The 20,086-nt window shown below is 41.5% G+C and overlaps 1 pseudogene; it reads right to left on the bottom strand.

Moving 5' to 3' along the window:
- Nucleotides 1-4,617: 4,617 nt before the first annotated feature.
- Nucleotides 4,618-6,710, bottom strand: LOC110677174 (annotated as a pseudogene).
- Nucleotides 6,711-20,086: the final 13,376 nt, after the last annotated feature.

The raw sequence follows: 20,086 nt of genomic DNA, 5'->3' as shown, positions 1-20,086 counted from the left end.
TTCAAATGCCTGCCACAATTTTCCGTTGATTTCCAAATTGCGTGCTACTTAATAGTCACAACTTTTTGCTGTGTACAATAAATTTAGCAAAAATGAAATTTGAAATCTTTGTTCAAATAATTCTATCACAAATATTGGGAGTTCAGTGATAATTGATAAACAGTACTCTTACTGTTGAAATTTCCAGCTCAGAAAAAAATAATTATCTTAAATATCAAAAAATAAATAACTTTTTAGCTGAGAAAAACTGTTTTCCTTGGTTCGTAAAATTTTATGAAAATTTTATATTCCCATCAAATATGTAATATGGTGGAATATAATATTTCGATGTGATTGTTGTTGTTGTTGTCAATTGAACGAGAATTAGTCACATTGAAATGTAAGCAACATCGTAGACTTCGTAATTTAAACGTTCGCGGTGCATGCCATTTTCAAAAAAGTAACGATAGACTTCAAAAATGTTAGTGGAAAAATTAATTTATCAACTTTTTTCACCTGGTGGGTCGCGAAGAATATGCCAGACAGCTAGGTGGGTCGCGCACTCGAAAAGTTTGGGAACCTATGGTCTATGGGGTAATGATTAAAAAAGAGCTTATAATAATGTTCTTCATAGCTTAAAACGCTTCCTTCTTTAGAGGGCGCGTCTTACCCCCAGTTACCCTACCCCAAGATGCCTAAGGGATTGCTTGGAATCTATGGTGCAATCACCTACCGAGATAAGCGCACGTTGCTCTTGTTGACCACCACCACCTCAGTCTTGTGACGGGCCAGTCATAGTTTCCTAGACTTCATCCATTCCTCAACTATGGAAATAGAGTGCGCTACTTCCTCCATCGATTCACCATAGACCACTAGGGTGATATAGTCGGCGAAGCCAATAATCTTAACACCCGTCGGAAGCGGCAGCCTTAGTACGTCTTCGTACATCGCATTCCATAACGGCGGGCCCAGGATTGAACCTTGAGGTACTCCCGCGGTACCTCGAACGCTTTTCTGCCCCTCCTCTGTGACATACAGTAGAATCCTACCATCAAAATAGCTTTCTAGAAGCTTACACAACTGCACCGGTACCTTGACGCGGTGAAGTGCGTGTGCTATTGCTTCTGTTGAACGCATTCTTCACAACCAGAGTGACAACCGCGCAGTAACGGATGCCGCTCCTTTTATGCTCGATTGCCATCTCAGCTGTCTGAACGACCTACTGGATGGCGTCCAGAGTAGATATACCTTTTCTGAATCCAAACTGGTTGTTGGACAGGCCGTTCGCACTCTCCGTATACGGTACTAGCCTGTTGAGAATCAATCTCTCCAATAACGCGCGTCGTATCTAGTAGACAGATAGGTCTATACGCCGACGGGTCACCTGGTGGTTTCCCCGCCCTTGGTAGTAGCACCAATTTTGTCGCTTCCATACATTCGGGAAGATTCTTTGATCAATGCAGCGTTGCATCGTGGTTCTGAACTGCAGAGTCTTTTGCAGCTTATCTGCTTATCAAGTCCTCAAAGTCAGCTGGGGAAGAAATGTTAGGGTGTAATGATTGTTGCTTCTAGAAACCGAGAATACCTCTGCATCTCCACAAACACCACGGGAAGGGTTTTTATTTTTAAAGGAGGAAAAGATCTGGGAGTCACCTTCAGTCGGTATCCATGGATACGAAAGTCTAAGGTACCGGCCAGAGAGGACGCGACTTGCGACGCGAAGCGGTTAGATACGAATTATGACAGTTCGCGCGTCGATGCGCGACTAAACGCTGTTTGTTTACATACAGCGAAAACAAACGTAGCATGCCACTCCAATTGAAAGTGAGCTTGTTGATCGGTTCCGTTTTTCTTCGGAAAGAGCTATGGGACCAGACGTCCCGAGGGTACCGGAGCCGTGTTCTAGTGGACACTAGTTGGAAGGAACCCGCTGAAGAGTTCAATGTTCCTGGCAAGTTGGTGTTACAAGAATGAAAAATAAAATAAAATCGCTAATAATGTCGATCTTTTTACAGAAGACTATCTGAGGAAAAAAGTAAGAGGTTGTTTCCTAGATACGACCGCCAAGTTGACGTTGGATAAAGTTTGCTTCTTCTATTTCCGGGCTTGAGATCGTTACGAACTTATAAAAGATTCTACTTATATAAATCCAATAAATTTTCATACTATTTGTTGCATGTCAATTCTGACGTATTATGGACATTGTGTGTTATTATTTGGTTGATTCGGTTACCACTTCAACACCGATAGAATCGGTCGATGGAAGAAGGAGCATGAGCGGTAACTCTTGCTCCCTAAACAAAGATTCCGGCTGAACGTTAGGTCCAACGTGAATGGTAATAACCTAGCCATTTATCGGTAGATTTTCAATATTTTCCTACCAATCGGTCGGAAATTTATACAACATTTTACTCAAATGGAGAAAACTTTCGATTTTTGACGATAGACTGTCGAAAATTGGGAAAATGTGGAGCCCTTTCTTACCCAACCAAAGTCATTCATATTGTCTTCCTCGATTCCTTTGGGTTGGCTAGTGCACTATAAAAGCAGATCAATTTCTGCTTCTTCGCGCATTCTTCTTTTGACGTTAACTACGTCTTACGGCGATATATTGGGTGTCAACTAAAAATCTAAAATGTTGGGACCGTCACGATATTATGTTAGAGTTTGAACTAAAAGAAGGCTGCAACCAGCGTTGCCAACCTTCCAGATTTGTCTGGAATATTCCAGATTTTTGAGGCTCCATTTAACAAAAATCTGGAAGATCCAGATAAATTTTGTAATGAATTTATAAGGTTTTGTAAATAATTTGTAAGGTTCTCCATATACGGCATTAGACATCCAGAATTTTCCAGACAAATTTTCAAAATCTTCCAGATTTTTGAAAAATTGACTTGGCATCCCTGGCTGCAACTATGAAAATCGACTAAAATTCAAATGCAAAAAATCACTTGGCGTAGTTAACGTCATGCGGTCGTTTCTTGTACACAACCCCCTCTGATTTTTGACGTTGGATAACGTCTTACGGCAACATACTGGGGTACAATTTCGAAAAACAAAAAATTGCTCGCGTCACGAAAAGTGGTTAGATTTTGACTGTTAATAACATACTAACGCCCGGATAGATTTTCAAGATTCTTGCACCAATCGATTGGAAATCTTTCTACGAATCCACTTCAATAATGTAAACTATTGATTTTCATGACTGAACTATTGAAAAATTGGTTGATTTCGAGGCATGTCTTATGTTTCATAGAGAAGCACATTTTTCTTGCTGTTGTTAGGTTTTGACGTTTTGAATTTTACATGTACCGTAATTTCGGGTGAAATTGATCATTTTCATGTCTATTTTCAATAATGTTGAAAATGCCAAAGAACTGAATGCAGGAAAACAAGTACCGTAAAATGGGGTAACTTTGATAATGCGGGTAACTTTGATAGTGCGTAACCCACCGCATACTAAATGAAATATCATAATTTCTGTTAATCAGTTAAGCAAAACGAATGCAAAACTAAAGAATATTAGTATGACACTTCATGTAAGAGCGGTTTTCATTTGAATCAAGATTTTTTTATGCATTTTATACGAATTTAAAAAATTTACACAATTTTAGCATTTTCAAAACGCTTACAAACAATCTGTTCTACGATCACTATTTGATGTAGTTTTGAATAGTTGGCCACTTATCTTTGATAGCCTAGTTATCATAGAACTTGAATACGGTCTCAAATCTCTTAGCGAAAAGCATATTCACAAACTGGGACCATTTTTGTAATCTAAGTCAGAAATTTCCATATAACGTTAAACGCCTAGAGGTATGCAATGCCCTACAAATGTTCGTTATTCATTCAATTTTGTTCGAATCATACTCCATTATCAAAGTTACCCCAAAACAGAAAACCAACTTTCGATTATATGAAAAATTATACATCCATTCAAAATGAATCTTTTGCCAATTTATCGACTGTAATCGATAGCTTTGATGCCAGTACTTGTTTTAAAAATATAAATTGTAAATCTTTGAAACAGCATGCAAAAATATTCAAGTTTTCTTCGAAAAAAAAACTATCAAAGTTACCCCGTTTTACGGTACGACGATCAGCCTCTTTGGCTCATGTGCCAAAATTTTCTAACAAATGTGTTTTTAGTGCTAAAAATCGGGGAATCCCATTTCGGGGTGAAATTGATCACTTGTCAATGCGATTATTGTTATTTTTTGAAACGACTCTACATAATGAACATGAGCTCCCTGAATCAGAATATGCTTACTAAATTCTTAATAATGCATTATTTAAAGAAATAATGAATAGTTAATTTCAAGAATTGCGATGAAAACGCCTAAATGTAGGCAATTTCCTAAGGAAATCCCAGATATCTAACAGAAATTTAATTATTTCAACCGTATGAGCTACGTGTTTAGAAGATGAAATCGGGCTTGAGGATATCTTTTTAGCACCCTTACAAACTTTGAATAATGCCGTTGTCGCCGTCGCTACCTACATGTAAATGCACACAGAGAAGACTGCAAAAAAGCTACCGCCGCCCGACCCGAGCGCCGGAAATTAAAATGTTGTTTACCATTTATCTCCATTGAAAACTAACCAAGCAAAATTATAATTGATAAAATAAATAAACTAGTTAATCAATTAATAGCAGTAGATGAAATGTCTCTGCTTGTATCTCTTTTACGTCGAATGCATTGTTGTGACCCTGAAAAGGGCCGTTTTGTTTGAAATTGTGCTGCAATTCAATTTAAGCACGTTCTCCACGGATACGACGAGTCTGCTGGATGTCTTTCGGCATGATGCTGACACGCTTGGCGTGGATCGCGCACAGGTTGGTATCCTCAAACAAACCGATCAGTTAGGCCACTCACTTCCTGCAGGACCATGATGGCTGAGCTCTGGCATCGCAGATTTGCCTCTACATTTCCCCGGATACCACGACGAAGCAGAAGAAGTTCTTCATCGTGCGGAACTTCTTCGAGTATCAAAAGGAGGTCATGCCAATCATCGTGACTGGCAACTTTAACATCGATTTGAGCAAAGAGGAGAACATGGAGCTTGCGGACTTCATGGAGAAGTACCTCAACCTCAAACTGGCTTCGGAACCCACTAAAGCAACCATTCTTAGTGGACCACGCGTGGACCTAACGTTCAACCGGAATATTTGTTTGGGAAACAAGAGTTACCGCTCATGCTTCTTCGTCCATTAACCGATTCTATCGGTGTTGAAAGTGTTAACCGAACCAATAATTGACATGCAACAAATAGTATAAAAATTGATTGAATTTTTATCAGTAGAAATCTTCCATAAGTTTGTGACGGTCTCAAGCCAGGCAATAGAAGAAGCTAACGTTATCCAACGTCAACTTGGCGGTTGTATCTCGGAAACAACCTCTTACTTATTTTTGACGTTGGATAACGTCTTACGGCAACATACTGGGGTACAATTTCGAAAAACGAAAAATCGCTCGCGTCACGAAAAGTGGTTAGATTTTGACTGTTAATAACTTACTAATGCCCGGATAGATTTTCTAGATTCTTGCACCAATCGATTGGAAATCTTTCTACGAATCTACTCCAACAATGAAAACTATTGATTCTCATGGCTAAACTATTGAAAAATTGAGAAATATCGAAGCATGTCTTATTTTTCGAAGAAAAGCACATTTTTCCTGTGTATTCCTGACACAGACATCATTGAGAGATATCTTAGCCACTTTCGTCTTTCGAAGGGAAACGCCCCTTTCGGTCTTCTTCTTACTTCTCTTTATTATCTCGTGTTCAGTCGAAGCCAATCAAATTCCACTTCACGCGCACGCGCACGACCGCATTTTAATTCAATCGTCTTCGGTAATCTTTTGGTGTGTTTCTGTCTAAGAATGGAATGAAAACCCAGTTCGATGGATTGTGACTACCACCAACCGTCCTTATCAGGACGACAATTTAATTTTGAAAGAGAGTTATGAGAATTTTACACCGTGAAGAGCGACATTACTGGTGAATGGATGTGATGGATTCATATTTCGATCAGTCATTTGCCACATGCATGCCAAAGCAATCAGTATAAACTTGTCGAATTGAAAGCTAAAACATATCAGCAACAGCTTTGTTGATGATTTGATTTGGTAAGAAATTGTCGATCGAAACCAAATAAGCGCATAGAGAAAACTGCAAAAATGCTACCGCCGCCCGACGGGAACCTAGCTAAAACTTTGTTTGCCGTTGAAAAACTAATCATCCGAAATTTAAATTGGTAATTAAATAAATTAATTAATTGATAATAGGTGAAATATCTTAAGCCGTAACTCTTTTACGTGGAATACATTGTTGTGGCTCTGAAAAGGGCCGTTTTGCTTGAAATTGCGTCCTAATTCAATTTAAACTCGTTCGCCACGGATACGACGAGCCAGCTAGAAGGCCTTCGGCATGATGGTGACACGCTTGGCGTGGATCGCGCACATGTTAGTACCCTCAAAGATAGGCCTCGCTCGCTTCCTGCTGGGCCATGACGCCAAGCTGTGTAATCGCAAATCGGTCTTGAAGTCCTGAGCGATTTCACGGACCAGGCGCTGGAAATACAACTTGTCGATCAGCAGCTCCGTAGAATTCTGGTAGCGACGGATCTCACGCAGAGCGACCGTTCCTGGCCGATAGCGATACGGCTTCTTGACTCCTCCGGTGGCTGGGGCGCTCTTGCGAGCGACTTTCGTGACCGGCTGCTTGCGAGGGGCTGCTTTCCAGCCATCGTCGTAGTAGTGTTCTCTGGACGGATTGAAACAAACGAATGATTGAATTTGCGCGGCTGCCGGTCCCTTTTATGACCTTCTCTTGCGAGCGAGCGAGACGAACAGTGAACAGCGAGCGAGCAAGAAGAATTCATCCATCGCGTACCGCATAAAAGCAGCCGAGCCGGCGGCCGAGCATCAGTTTTGTTACAATCGTTGCCGAAGTTAGACCGGCCTCGGAAAAGGAAGCGCCAAGCGTGACAACATCCAGTGCATCATCACCAAGCCCGCCATCCGCCGTCTGGCTCGCCGTGGCGACGTCAATCGTACCTCCGGTCTCATCTACGAGGAAACCCGCGGTGTGCTGAGCTGAAGTCATCCAGAATTCTGTCGGCTACGCTCTGAAGTGGCAGGGCCATACGCTGTACAGATTTGGAAGCTAAATCGTCCCCATCACCGACAGCAAAACTACCACTGAATTCACAAAACCTGAGCATGAAATGGCGATCGACGATATCCTCACCCAACCGTCCTTTTCAGGACGACAATTTAATTTGGAAAGAGTTTCGAAAATATTTCACGCAACATTATTGGCAATAGTCACAGCAACAGAACTGTCAGTGAATCAAAAATAATAGTTTTGGTGAAATTTTTAGTGATTTGCGGTAAACATTTTACCAAAATCAGTAAAATTCCAACAATATCTACAAATTTTGTTTACCAAATGTTCCGCTGCTGAGTTATTATCAAAATTCGTAACTCACCCTTAGTGTGTGGACAAGAAAACCAGCATCAATAATTTACAATCATTAAGGTGAAGAAGAATCGAAGCCAAACCTCAAATTTTCAAGAGCACGGATCTGGAGAACCGAAAACCCGTTTGAGCTGAAAACTTAATCGATTGGTCACCACCAGCGAGTGACCAATCGATTAAGTTTTCAGCTTAAACGTATGTATTGAAAATTTGAGGTTTGGCTTCGATTCATCTTCACCTTAAGCTGCTGCAAATCCAGTGTCCGGTTTGTGAAATCGCTGGCTACGAGATGGCTGAAGGAAATCAGCTCAAGCCGCTTGTTCAAGCGCCCATCATCATCGCCACCGCAAATCTTATCGGGCGAGGAGGATTTCAACCTGTTCGCTGGCAAAATGTGTCCGCGTTACTCGATTCTCACAGTTCAATCAGCCCTTTTCAGTGCCAACAAATGTGTCCTAAAGAGTTATTTGTGTAATATTTGCTAATGTGTTTACCATATTCTTACATTTATTCATCTCGTAGCATCATACAATATCTGATTAGTTATGAATAATTGACAAAACGACAAATCGAGAATGTTTCCGAGTCGTGCTGTCGGAATGCAATAAATATATTTTCTATTGTTAAGGAATGATTCAAATATTACATAACCCAAAATGTGCCAGTTCTAGACCCCCTCCTTCCCCACGTAACAACTTTTGTATGGAAGATTTAAATTGTGTATAAGGGCTGTAACACTATGGAAGACCCTCTCCCTCCCCCTGTGACGGAACGATATATTTGAACGATAAGGCCTGATGTCGTCACTGCGTTCGCATGTTTTCCAATCTCCGTTGTGATGCGCCGTCATTGCCAAAGCCAAGATAAAATTTTCCTCAGTACCGCCAGATGCAATTTCTTCTTAGCAGACGCAAAAGTTATCTTCTTTTTTTTTTTTTTCATTGGGGTGTCTAGTTAGACGGCTAAGACCGATCACGGTCCATCTCGCCAATTAATCTTCTTTAATGATGTCTATGATTGGCTATAGAAGGGGAGGAGCCTAGGTCCAAATTTTGGGTGTATAAAAGATACAGACATCATCTGTTTGCCATCAGTTTCGTTTCAAGCGTCCGAGATGACGCAACCTGGAGGTCCCGTCCGTAAGAAGCGCGTGACTTTTGATCGTAGAAATCTTTCTACGATCAAAAGGAAGGCACGCCAACGGAAAAGGAAGAAATACTTACAAATGCAATTTGTAAGTATCGACAGGACAGTCTTCCGACGCGGTAGTAACATCCTTGTTACTATCACGTACGGAAGAGTCTAAGAAGAGCTTTCAAAAACGGCCCTTTTCAGGGCCAAAATTACGATTAAAGAGTTGTTTTGGACAGATTTCAGTGATTATATTATCAATCAGTTAAGGACTGTTCACGTTTTAAAGCGGACACTTTGTTTAAGCTATATCTTTTGACGTAGGATGACGTCTCACGGAAACATACTGGGGTACAATTCCGAAAGGCGAAAATCGCTCGTGTCGCGAAAAGTGTTAGATTTTGACTGTTTATGACTTACTAACGCCCGGATAGATTTTCTAGATTCTTGCATCAATCGATTGAAAATCTTTCTTCGAATCTACTCCAACAATGAAAACTATTGATTCTCATGGCTAAACTATTGAAAAATTGAGAAATATCGAAGCATGTCTTATTTTTCCTAGAAAAGCACATTTTTCTTGTGTATTCCTGACACAGACATCATTGCGCGATATCTTAACCACTTTCGTCATTCAAAGGGAAACGCCCCTTTCGATCTTCTTCTTACTTCTCTTTATTATCTCGTGTTCAGTCGAAGCCAATCAAATTCCACTTCACGCGCACGCGCACGACCGCATTTTAATTCAATCGTCTTCGGTAATCTTTTGGTGTGTTTCTGTCTAAGAATGGAATGAAAACCCAGTTCGATGGATTGTAACTACCACCAACCGTCCTTATCAGGACGACAATTTAATTTTGAAAGAGAGTTATGAGAATTTTACACCGTGAAGAGCGACATTACTGGTGAATGGATTCATATTTCGGTCAGTCATTTGTCACATGCATGCCAAAGCGATCAGTATAAACTTGTCAAATTGAAAGCTAAAACTTATCAGCAACAGCTTTGTTGATGATTTGATTTGGTAATAAATTGTCGATCGAAACCAAATAAGCGCACAGAGAAAACTGCAATAATGCTACCGCCGCACGACGGGAACCTAGGTAAAACTTTGTTTGCCGTTGGAAAACTAATCATCCGACATTTAAATTGGCAATTAAATAAATTAATTAATTAATAATAAGTGAAATATCTTAAGCCGTAACTCTTTTACGTGGAATACATTGTTGTGGCTCTGAAAAGGGCCGTTTTGCTTGAAATTGCGTCCTAATTCAATTTAAACTCGTTCGCCACGGATACGACGAGAGCCAGCTAGAAGGCCTTCGGCATGATGGTGACACGCTTGGCGTGGATCGCGCACATGTTAGTACCCTCAAAGATAGGCCTCGCTCGCTTCCTGCTGGGCCATGACGCCAAGCTGTGTAATCGCAAATCGGTCTTGAAGTCCTGAGCGATTTCACGGACCAGGCGCTGGAAATACAACTTGTCGATCAGCAGCTCCGTAGAATTCTGGTAGCGACGGATCTCACGCAGAGCGACCGTTCCTGGCCGATAGCGATACGGCTTCTTGACTCCTCCGGTGGCTGGGGCGCTCTTGCGAGCGACTTTCGTGACCGGCTGCTTGCGAGGGGCTGCTTTCCAGCCATCGTCGTAGTAGTGTTCTCTGGACGGATTGAAACAAACGAATGATTGAATTTGCGCGGCTGCCGGTCCCTTTTATGACCTTCTCTTGCGAGCGAGCGAGACGAACAGTGAACAGCGAGCGAGCAAGAAGAATTCATCCATCGCGTACCGCATAAAAGCAGCCGAGCCGGCGGCCGAGCATCAGTTTTGTTACAATCGTTGCCGAAGTTAGACCGGCCTCGGAAAAGGAAGCGCCAAGCGTGACAACATCCAGTGCATCATCACCAAGCCCGCCATCCGCCGTCTGGCTCGCCGTGGCGACGTCAATCGTACCTCCGGTCTCATCTACGAGGAAACCCGCGGTGTGCTGAGCTGAAGTCATCCAGAATTCTGTCGGCTACGCTCTGAAGTGGCAGGGCCATACGCTGTACAGATTTGGAAGCTAAATCGTCCCCATCACCGACAGCAAAACTACCACTGAATTCACAAAACCTGAGCATGAAATGGCGATCGACGATATCCTCACCCAACCGTCCTTTTCAGGACGACAATTTAATTTGGAAAGAGTTTCGAAAATATTTCACGCAACATTATTGGCAATAGTCACAGCAACAGAACTGTCGGTGAATCAAAAATAATAGTTTTGGTGAAATTTTTAGTGATTTGCGGTAAACATTTTACCAAAATCAGTAAAATTCCAACAATATCTACAAATTTTGTTTACCGTACGTTCCGCTGCTGAGTTATTATCGAAATTCGTGACTCACCCTTAGTGTGTGGACAAGAAAACCAGCATCACTCTTCGCATCTTGAGCCAATCGCGACGACGAGAAACTGACTAAATTGCGGTCCGGCGCGAACCAGCAGACAATCAATTGCCGGAGAAGCAGATTTAACTCATCCGCTAGCATTAACGCACACGGGCAAAAACGGGGAAGCCAATTTCACTGCAAATTTCTCTCTACTTACATTAATGAATGTTTGCCCTTTACTGGCATATACCAGATTTGCTAGTATGTCCGAAACATAGTTTTGGGAACTTGAAATCAGAAGACACAGTGTGTTTGTTTGACAAGGTGTTCTGTAGCTTAGTTGGTTAAAGCGCCGGTCTAGCGTACACGGAGTCGTGAGTTCGAGTCTCACTAGAACGCGTATTTTTTCGCAAATTCATGTCTCAATTTGTCAAACAAACACACTGTGTCTTCTGATTTCAAGTTCCCAAAACTATTTCTCTCTACTATTGACATAACTGAGAATTCTGATTACATAACACTGCTCCAGTTTGAATTTTTGGTAGTGCGATTTATTTGTATTTTGAAAAAAATATCAAATGCATTTGTTACCTTGTTAATTAGAAAACTAATCCTTCAAATTGATTGCATATTTATCTACGTGTCAATGCCAATGCAAAAAAACTATGGATTACTTGTTATAGGTACACTATTGAAAATTGCTTAAATTTTGGTAATAGTGATCATTGATGGATTTTTTACATGGCGTACAATACAAATACAATTTGGTTTATGCGACCATAAAATTCAATAATTTCACTAGGGGTTATTCAAAAATGATGTCAATCATTTGGGGGAGGGAGGGTGAAACCCCGAAAAACGATGGACGTCAAATTTGAATCTTCCCCTAGCGCGAAGCGCCAATTTGGCTGCTTTTCACTCAGAGCCAGTGTAAATGGTGCATTTATCAAATTACTGAATAACTATTGATATCATTCATAAAATTCGTAGTGGATCGAACCATAAAAATGTCATACATTCCTCTGCTTGCCTAAAAGTTCAATGTGATTATTAACAGCTCCCAAATCTGCCTCTCTTGAACAATAAATAACATAAAAGTAGAACTATTTTACCATAATCTATTGCACGCAAAAGGCATATTCCCTATCACAGACATCAAATTCACATACCATATCAATAAAGGATTTGTATTTCACCTTATTTCGTACAATTTGTTGCGAATGTTCTCGTGATAGTATCATTCAAAGTTGCGTGATATTTTTTCAAGTGTAGTTTTGTGAAACTGTGAGTAGTGAATTCAGAATACTATGTCTGATCATTTGGCTGCGAAGTATATGCGCAGTTCGCGGAAGCGTATAAAGGAGCAGCAACCGGACGAAGCACCGAAGAAACAACCAAAAACTGATGCAGAAAGGGCTCGGTGTTATCGAGCCAGAATGAGAATGGCCAAGGACGACGCTGCTTCATCTGCTGCTTGGGATGCTGGTGAAGGGACTTCGCGACAAGGTAGGGAATTCGCTTGTTACTCTGATTACACAGCGTAACAAAAATGACATTTAGGCTTGTCAAGAGAACCAAATTGTGTGTCTCTTGTTGATTTGTGGTTGGTGAATCTGATGCCGTTCTCAGAAATTTTCCAGCACGTCACAATTTTTAGATACAGGTCGCCAAAGATGAATAAAACACTGGTTTTATTGATGTTTACATAAAATTTAAAGTATGATTTATCAAACTTTTTTGTGATCTTATCCACCAAGCATGCAAAATAGGACTTTCACTTTCATTTAAGATATAATTTGGTTGAAATTGCACGATTAATTTTAGATTAAATTGATTTTTTCAACATGTAAAGCCATGTTTGCAGTCACCATACAAAATTCTTCGTTTCTCTTAAACGGCACAATACAATTATTTTCAGAACCATCAAAAAATAATTTTTGAGCGCCGACAATACTATGATTTTTTATGATAAGTATTGTTTAACACATGAAGTTTGAATTCTGTGGCAAATTAAGCAAATAAATTTCCATACAAGCTGTCAAACTTGCATGCAAGTTGGCTGATATAGGAAAATTTGCATTTTCAACAGCCAATGTCTCAAAAACTAGACGTGCTGTGATATTTTTGAAAACGGCAATAGACTGAGCAACTCTTAGTTAAGTTAATAGCGGGTTGATGCTTGAGACAAAATCGTGTTCCGCAGTGTTATTTATCATTAATTGTTATTAATAATTCGTACCGCTAAAAGGTAGTTGAGAATTCCCGACTAGTTCTATCTAGCATATAGTATTCAAAAGTATAATTAATAATTATATAGAAATAAATAAGGATATATCTTATGTTCGTTTTACTGAATAGCAGTGTAATGTTATTCTGTAAATCTGGGTTTCCGGCTTTTGCGTTTCATTCAAAGCGTTAAAAGTTTAATCGCTGAAATTATGATATAAGAATATACATTTTTGAAGGATTTTCTTTTAAGTAATTTTTTGTTTATTGTAGGACCCTGTAATTCAATATTATTTGTTACTTTCTTTCCTGTGTCTGGTAACGGTCTGTAAGTGCTTTACTTGCGATAATTTCAATCATATTTTCTATTTTCAAATATTTATTTTGATTTTTGATTTTGATTGATTTGACGTTTCTATTTCCGGAACACATACTTATGGGTGGTTAATGAAGAGTGAGAGGCTTGATCACGAAATCCATATACTGGAACAACCGATAAGGTGTTGTTTTAGTTGCTGCAATCGATTAAAAAGCTTTTCACATTTACACGTCTTTCTAATCAATCCACAGTTTTCACTCTGATGTAATAAAAGGTAAAGGATAATAAGTTTATTGAATAAATATTATATAAATACTGAATAAATGATTTAGAAATATTGTATTAATCCAATTATATTTTATTAATATTTGGGGTCAGAGCTGAATAAATTCTTAAAGTTATATCTGTTTAATTTATCAATTGAATTGTACCCTACCAGTGCTGCAAACATTCGACATTTTGCACGACGTTCGTTTCGTTGCCATGATTAGCAGTCATTTTATTTTGCTACTTTCATCCGCTACCGTCACCTCTTACACACAGCACGAGCGGTAGAATGAACATCGAGAAACACACGACAGCCTATTACGAAAAATGTCAGAAACAAACTAAACCTTAACATTTCCTAGCGAAATGGTCGGGGTCGGTGCATTCAATTGACATTTTTCTTTCCGACATCCGTTTAATCGCTTGTGTCGTGAATGTTTAAGGAAAGCGCTGCCGAATATCAGTGAAAACGTGGCGAATACAGTGATTGCTTACAACACGGATTATACCACTTACTCCCATTAGCCGTTGAATACTTTCAGTTAATCAGTTATTCGAGTAATTTTGAAATAAAATATTCAAGAAGATGCGGCTTGTTTTGTCTGCATCGTATAACATCGTTTCTTAACAATTGCTTTAAATTTTATCATTTTTATTGTACTGTCAAAAACTGTGTCTAAAAGTTATTCTCCTATCACGTTCTACTCGAGGAGAATTCAACACCACTCGTACGATTCCGGTACGCACCCCATCACCACGTTATGTTCGAGAACAATCAAACGTCGGTGATATTCCAGTGGTGCTTGACGCATTTCGTGATTCCTCATCGTATCCCATGGAAGAAGAAGCCAATGATGTTCCTGTTATCCCGGAAGAAGACGATGGCGATGATCGCTATGAAGATGAGGATCCTTCGCTGTATTTAACTCAGGGAGAACCCAACTTGGATCGTGCTGATCGAGAATTCGAGAAACGTTTCATCGAAAACGAGTTCGGCTATGCCTGTGACGTGTGTGCACGAATTTGGTTTCAGAATGATCTCAAACCACTTAGTAATGCCGATGGTGCCGTGTTGATGGCAGCGAACTATTTCGAAACTGTTGATGGATTCTCAGCGTGTCTTACTTGTCGAAGCAGCTTAAAACGTGGCCTGATCCCTACACTGTCCCAGACGAATGGCTTTACATATCCAAAATTTCCGTCAAATCTGCCTCCACTTGATCCAATCACCACCAGACTGGTTTCACCAAGAATCTGCTTTATGCAGCTGCGCCGTCTGCGGCATGCAGCAGGTTTGTAGTTTATAGTGGTATTTTTATTTATAGATATATTTTATTCATTTTCCTGTATAATTTTTGTTAAATAGGTAGTTTGGCCATTATTGGTCAAATTATCAACGTTCCGGTGGATGTGTCTGCGATGGTGAAGAAGCTTCCACGGCAGCTTGACGACGACTGTGCATTCAATGTGTGCATCAAGAAGCACATGATACACAAGTCAAGCTATTTGTCCGGGTACGTCAAGAAAGGTACGGTTAAGGCCTGGCTTAACTACCTTGTCGCCACACCGCTGTATAGGCGAAACGGCATTACGTTTAGTGAAGAACATTTGGCGGCCATCGAGCCAGTACAGCAACTTGGAATACCCCAAACGGCAAATACATCTTTCGATTTGGAGGTTATCGACGCATCGAACGAGGTTGAGCTTCTCATTGGTCAACAGCATACCCTGTTGTGGAATGAGGACAAATGTCTCGAAATTGCGCCAGGCCAGAACAGAACTCCACTATCCATCATCTATGATGAATTTGCGGAAGAGTTGTCCTTCCCGGACATATATCTGGGATATCCAAGATCCTTCAATCCTGAAGTTCGCGTAACGCCATTCATGATGGCTACTAGCGAAATAAGACGCCGTGATCGACGAGGAGCAAAGCCGGAGCATATCCTCTTCATGGCGATGAAGATCATGCGCTTGCGAGTTTCCGAGGGATTGAAGAACACTTTCAAATGCATGGGTACGGCCAACATAACTCGCGCTCAGCTGCAAGACCGGGAGTTTTTGGAGACATGTATCGAGCGTAATCTGTCCTTCCTTAAATCCATCCCTAACTCGATCCAGTACTGGCAGCAAAGGAAGCGGGATGTCTTTGCCATGATCCGCCAGTTGGGGAAGCCAACCATGTTCCTCACATTGAGCGCAAATGAAATTCGATGGCCGCATTTGCTCACCGTACTGCATAAGCTGTCAAACGGATCCAGTGACGCCGGTGTAGCAGATATCATGCAGCAGCTGACTGCGCTACAGCGTGCTACCCTCGTAAGCGAGGATCCCGTGACCTGTTGTGTATATTTCAACAAACTGGTGAATGTGATCATGCAGCTGCTCTCGTCCACACGATACAGTCCGTTTGGGAAGTACTATGTTGTTGATTATTTCAAACGCATAGAATTCCAGCACCGTGGCAGTCCGCACGCTCACATTCTTCTCTGGTTGGCTAACGATCCTCGGGAAGACATGTCAGAGAATATGCCTGCCACTGTTCAACTGATCGACATGCTCTGCTCCGTCCGTGCAGATGACCTAACTGAAACTTATGGCAATCAGGTAAATTGAAAGTATGTATAGTGTGATGAGTTATTACTTATGAGTATAATGTTTTCTAGGTCCATAAGCATACGTTTACTTGCTTCAAACGCAATGATAAGCGGTGCCGGTTCAATATACCATATTGGCCGATGGATCAGACCAGAGTACTACTCCCGATCACAACAGGAGATGGCCGACTTGATCAGTTGCGCAGTGAGCATGCGGGATGCTCTCGAAACCAAGGCATACGATAGTATGGAAGCGTTCCTTGTTGACCGCAACTGCACGTACGAGTATTACCTTGACGTGATCCGTTCCTCGATTCGGCGACCGACAGTCATGCTGAAACGCTCCATGTCAGAACTCTGGACCAACCCTTTCAATCCCTGGATTGGTAAGATTCTGCGCTCCAACATGGACCTGCAGTTTGTCTTGGAGGAAAGACGTGTAAATGTGAAAAGCTTTTTAATCGATTGCAGCAACTAAAACAACACCTTATCGGTTGTTCCAGTATATGGATTTCGTGATCAAGCCTCTCACTCTTCATTAACCACCCATAAGTATGTGTTCCGGAAATAGAAACGTCAAATCAATCAAAATCAAAATAAATATTTGAAAATAGAAAATATGATTGAAATTATCGCAAGTAAAGCACTTACAGACCGTTACCAGACACAGGAAAGAAAGTAACAAATAATATTGAATTACAGGGTCCTACAATAAACAAAAAATTACTTAAAAGAAAATCCTTCAAAAATGTATATTCTTATATCATAATTTCAGCGATTAAACTTTTAACGCTTTGAATGAAACGCAAAAGCCGGAAACCCAGATTTACAGAATAACATTACACTGCTATTCAGTAAAACGAACATAAGATATATCCTTATTTATTTCTATATAATTATTAATTATACTTTTGAATACTATATGCTAGATAGAACTAGTCGGGAATTCTCAACTACCTTTTAGCGGTACGAATTATTAATAACAATTAATGATAAATAACACTGCGGAACATTTGATTTGATTTTGCACATCATTCACAGTTTGCACAGCTTCGATGACAGTATCAAACCCGTGCAGATATTCTTCACAGGCCCGGCAGGTTGTGGCAAGACGTTCACTTTGCGAATACTCATGGAGACCGTGAATCGCTTTAGCCAAGCACACAATTCCCAGAATAATGCGTATGTTGCTTGCGCATCAACTGGGAAAGCAGCTGTGGCTATCGGAGGAACTACAGTGCATTCCGCCTTTCGGATCACCATGTCTCGGAGGCAAAGTTCGAAGCTAAGCTTTGAGGCATTGCAGTTGTACCGCAACGCTTTCGCAAACGTGAAAGCTATCATCATCGACGAAACCAGCATGCTTGGTGCTGATGTTTTGAACACCGTCCACGTTCGACTCCAGGAAATCACCGGGAATTATGATGATCCGTTTGGTGGAATGCAGATTGTATTTTGCGGTGATCTTCGTCAGCTACCTCCAGTAAACGCACGCCCAGTCTTCAAGCCGAGTGTCAACTCAATGCACGGTGCCGTCTTATGGCAGTCTCTCGAGTTCTACCCGTTGGTCCAGGTTATGCGACAAACCAATGAGCAATTCTCCACCATCCTTACCAAAATCGGTAATGGAGAGCAGTTGTCTCCGGACGAAGTCGTCATCATTGAGAGCAGATTCCGTACAGCGGAGTGGTGTCAGCAACACGTGCCGCGTGCAATCCGCTTGTTCCATAGAAACGTCGACGTGGAGCGATACAATTCCATCGCATTAGTGGATCGGGAGGCAGCTGAATGTACGGCGGATGACATTTATTCCGGTTTCAAGGACAACTCTCAGCTGGCTGGTGCTCGCACAAAGGTGCATAAGATGAGTGTAGCAGAGACTGGTTGCCTGCCGTACCTACTGCGGCTTGCTGTGGGTACTCCGTACATGTTGACGACCAATGTCGACGTCGAAGACGGAATCGTTAACGGTGCGATCGGAGAACTAATGTTCGTCGAACGCGACGAAGACGATACTCAGCAGCAGATTACTAGGTTGTGGATAAAATTTGAGAACGACTCCATTGGAAGAATGTTGAGAGTGAAGGCCAGACCACTGGTATACTCCAAGCCTGGTGTTCTGAAAGCTGAGTGGACCCCAATCGCCAAGCGATCAGCGAACATTAGCCTCAATGGTGGAGTTAAGTGCAAGAGGGTTCAATTTCCGGTTGTGAGCGCTTGTGCCCTTACGGTACACAAATCGCAAGGAGGCACATTCTCAGAAGTTGTGTACAACTACGAGAAAAGCCAGGAGCAGCAACTGGTTTACGTTGGCCTTTCAAGGGTTACTTCCATCGAAGGACTGTACCTGACGAACCAGAGCAACGATTTCAAGTTTCACCACGGAAAAGCCGCTGTAACGCCAAGAATCAGAGATCTCCGAACAGAGCTTGGACGTTTAAATAACCACCGTCTGCGTACCATCGGCGAGGATGTTATGGCAACAATAGCATCAAACACGTCTGCTGTTATGTTGATGAGTATAAATGTGCAAAGCCTGAACGCACACTCATTAGACATTACAACAGACCGTGTTCTCAGTGCCGTGGACTTGCTTGCACTGAGTGAAACATGGATGGACAATGGCACACAGGCGGTCCTGGCTGAATTTGACTGCATCACCCAGGAGAAACGTGACGAAACAAGAGCTGGCGGTGTGGCCATTTACCAGAACACAGCAGCATCCACCGCGGCCGTTTCTCACGCCATCGACAAGCTCAGTGCTAGCTACGATGCAATGTTGGGTGAAGCAGACAAGTACGGTGATATCTGCGCCGCCGAAATCTCGGTTATGGGTACTCGCACGTTACTGTTTTCGTTGTACATTTCACCAGGTATGACTAAAACGGAGTTTGTGTTTCTCATTTTCATAATAAATTCTTTTCTTTTACAGGCACCACGATCAAGCAAAAGAAATTTTTCTTGGCGCGTAATCTGGTCCTGTACAGCAAAACGTCCATGCCAATCATCGTAACGGGGGATTTCAACATCGACGTGTTGAAGCCGGAAAACCTTGAGTTCATCGATTTCATGAGGACATACCTGCACCTAGATTTGGCCTCAGATCGATCTCAAGCGACTACCATGGGAGGGTCATGTCTGGATCTGACGTTCACCCGGAACATTCGCATACAGTGCAAGAGATACTGTGCGTATTTCTCATACCACCGACCGATACTCTCAGTGCTTGAGATTTGAACGGTCTGCAAATTGAGAATCTCGGCCTGCCTCCAGTTGAGCTCTGCCTTATTCTGAGTTCTACTCCCGTCGTTGACTTCGTTCTCACTCCGTCCATCAATACGCTTTCTTCATGATGTTTCGTGACCCGCGATACAAGGCTCAACTATCTGGTAAATAGTCTTTTAGGCTAAGATGTACAAAATAACTAATTATTTTCGTTCTCTTCTACATCGTTCAGCGTTAACAGTGAAACATTGTCCAGTAAATGGTTCCCATCGATAACTATTCCTGCAGCCAGTGCATTCATGACGGTAGAGTGTCGGCTTTCCTCCCGTTTTGCTGTGCCTGGTTTTGAAATCTCCAACCCGTCCATTGATATGCTTTCTTTGGCAAATCCTTGCATCGTGAGAGAAGACGTTTCGTAACCCGCGATTCAAGGCTCGATAATCTGGTAAATGTAATTTGATGATGTAAGTTTTGCATAATAT

The sequence above is a fragment of the Aedes aegypti genome, chromosome 2 (assembly GCF_002204515.2).
Source record: "Aedes aegypti strain LVP_AGWG chromosome 2, AaegL5.0 Primary Assembly, whole genome shotgun sequence".
In the NCBI taxonomy this organism is placed as follows: domain Eukaryota; kingdom Metazoa; phylum Arthropoda; class Insecta; order Diptera; family Culicidae; genus Aedes; species Aedes aegypti.
This window is presented reverse-complemented; position numbering and strand designations above follow the sequence as displayed.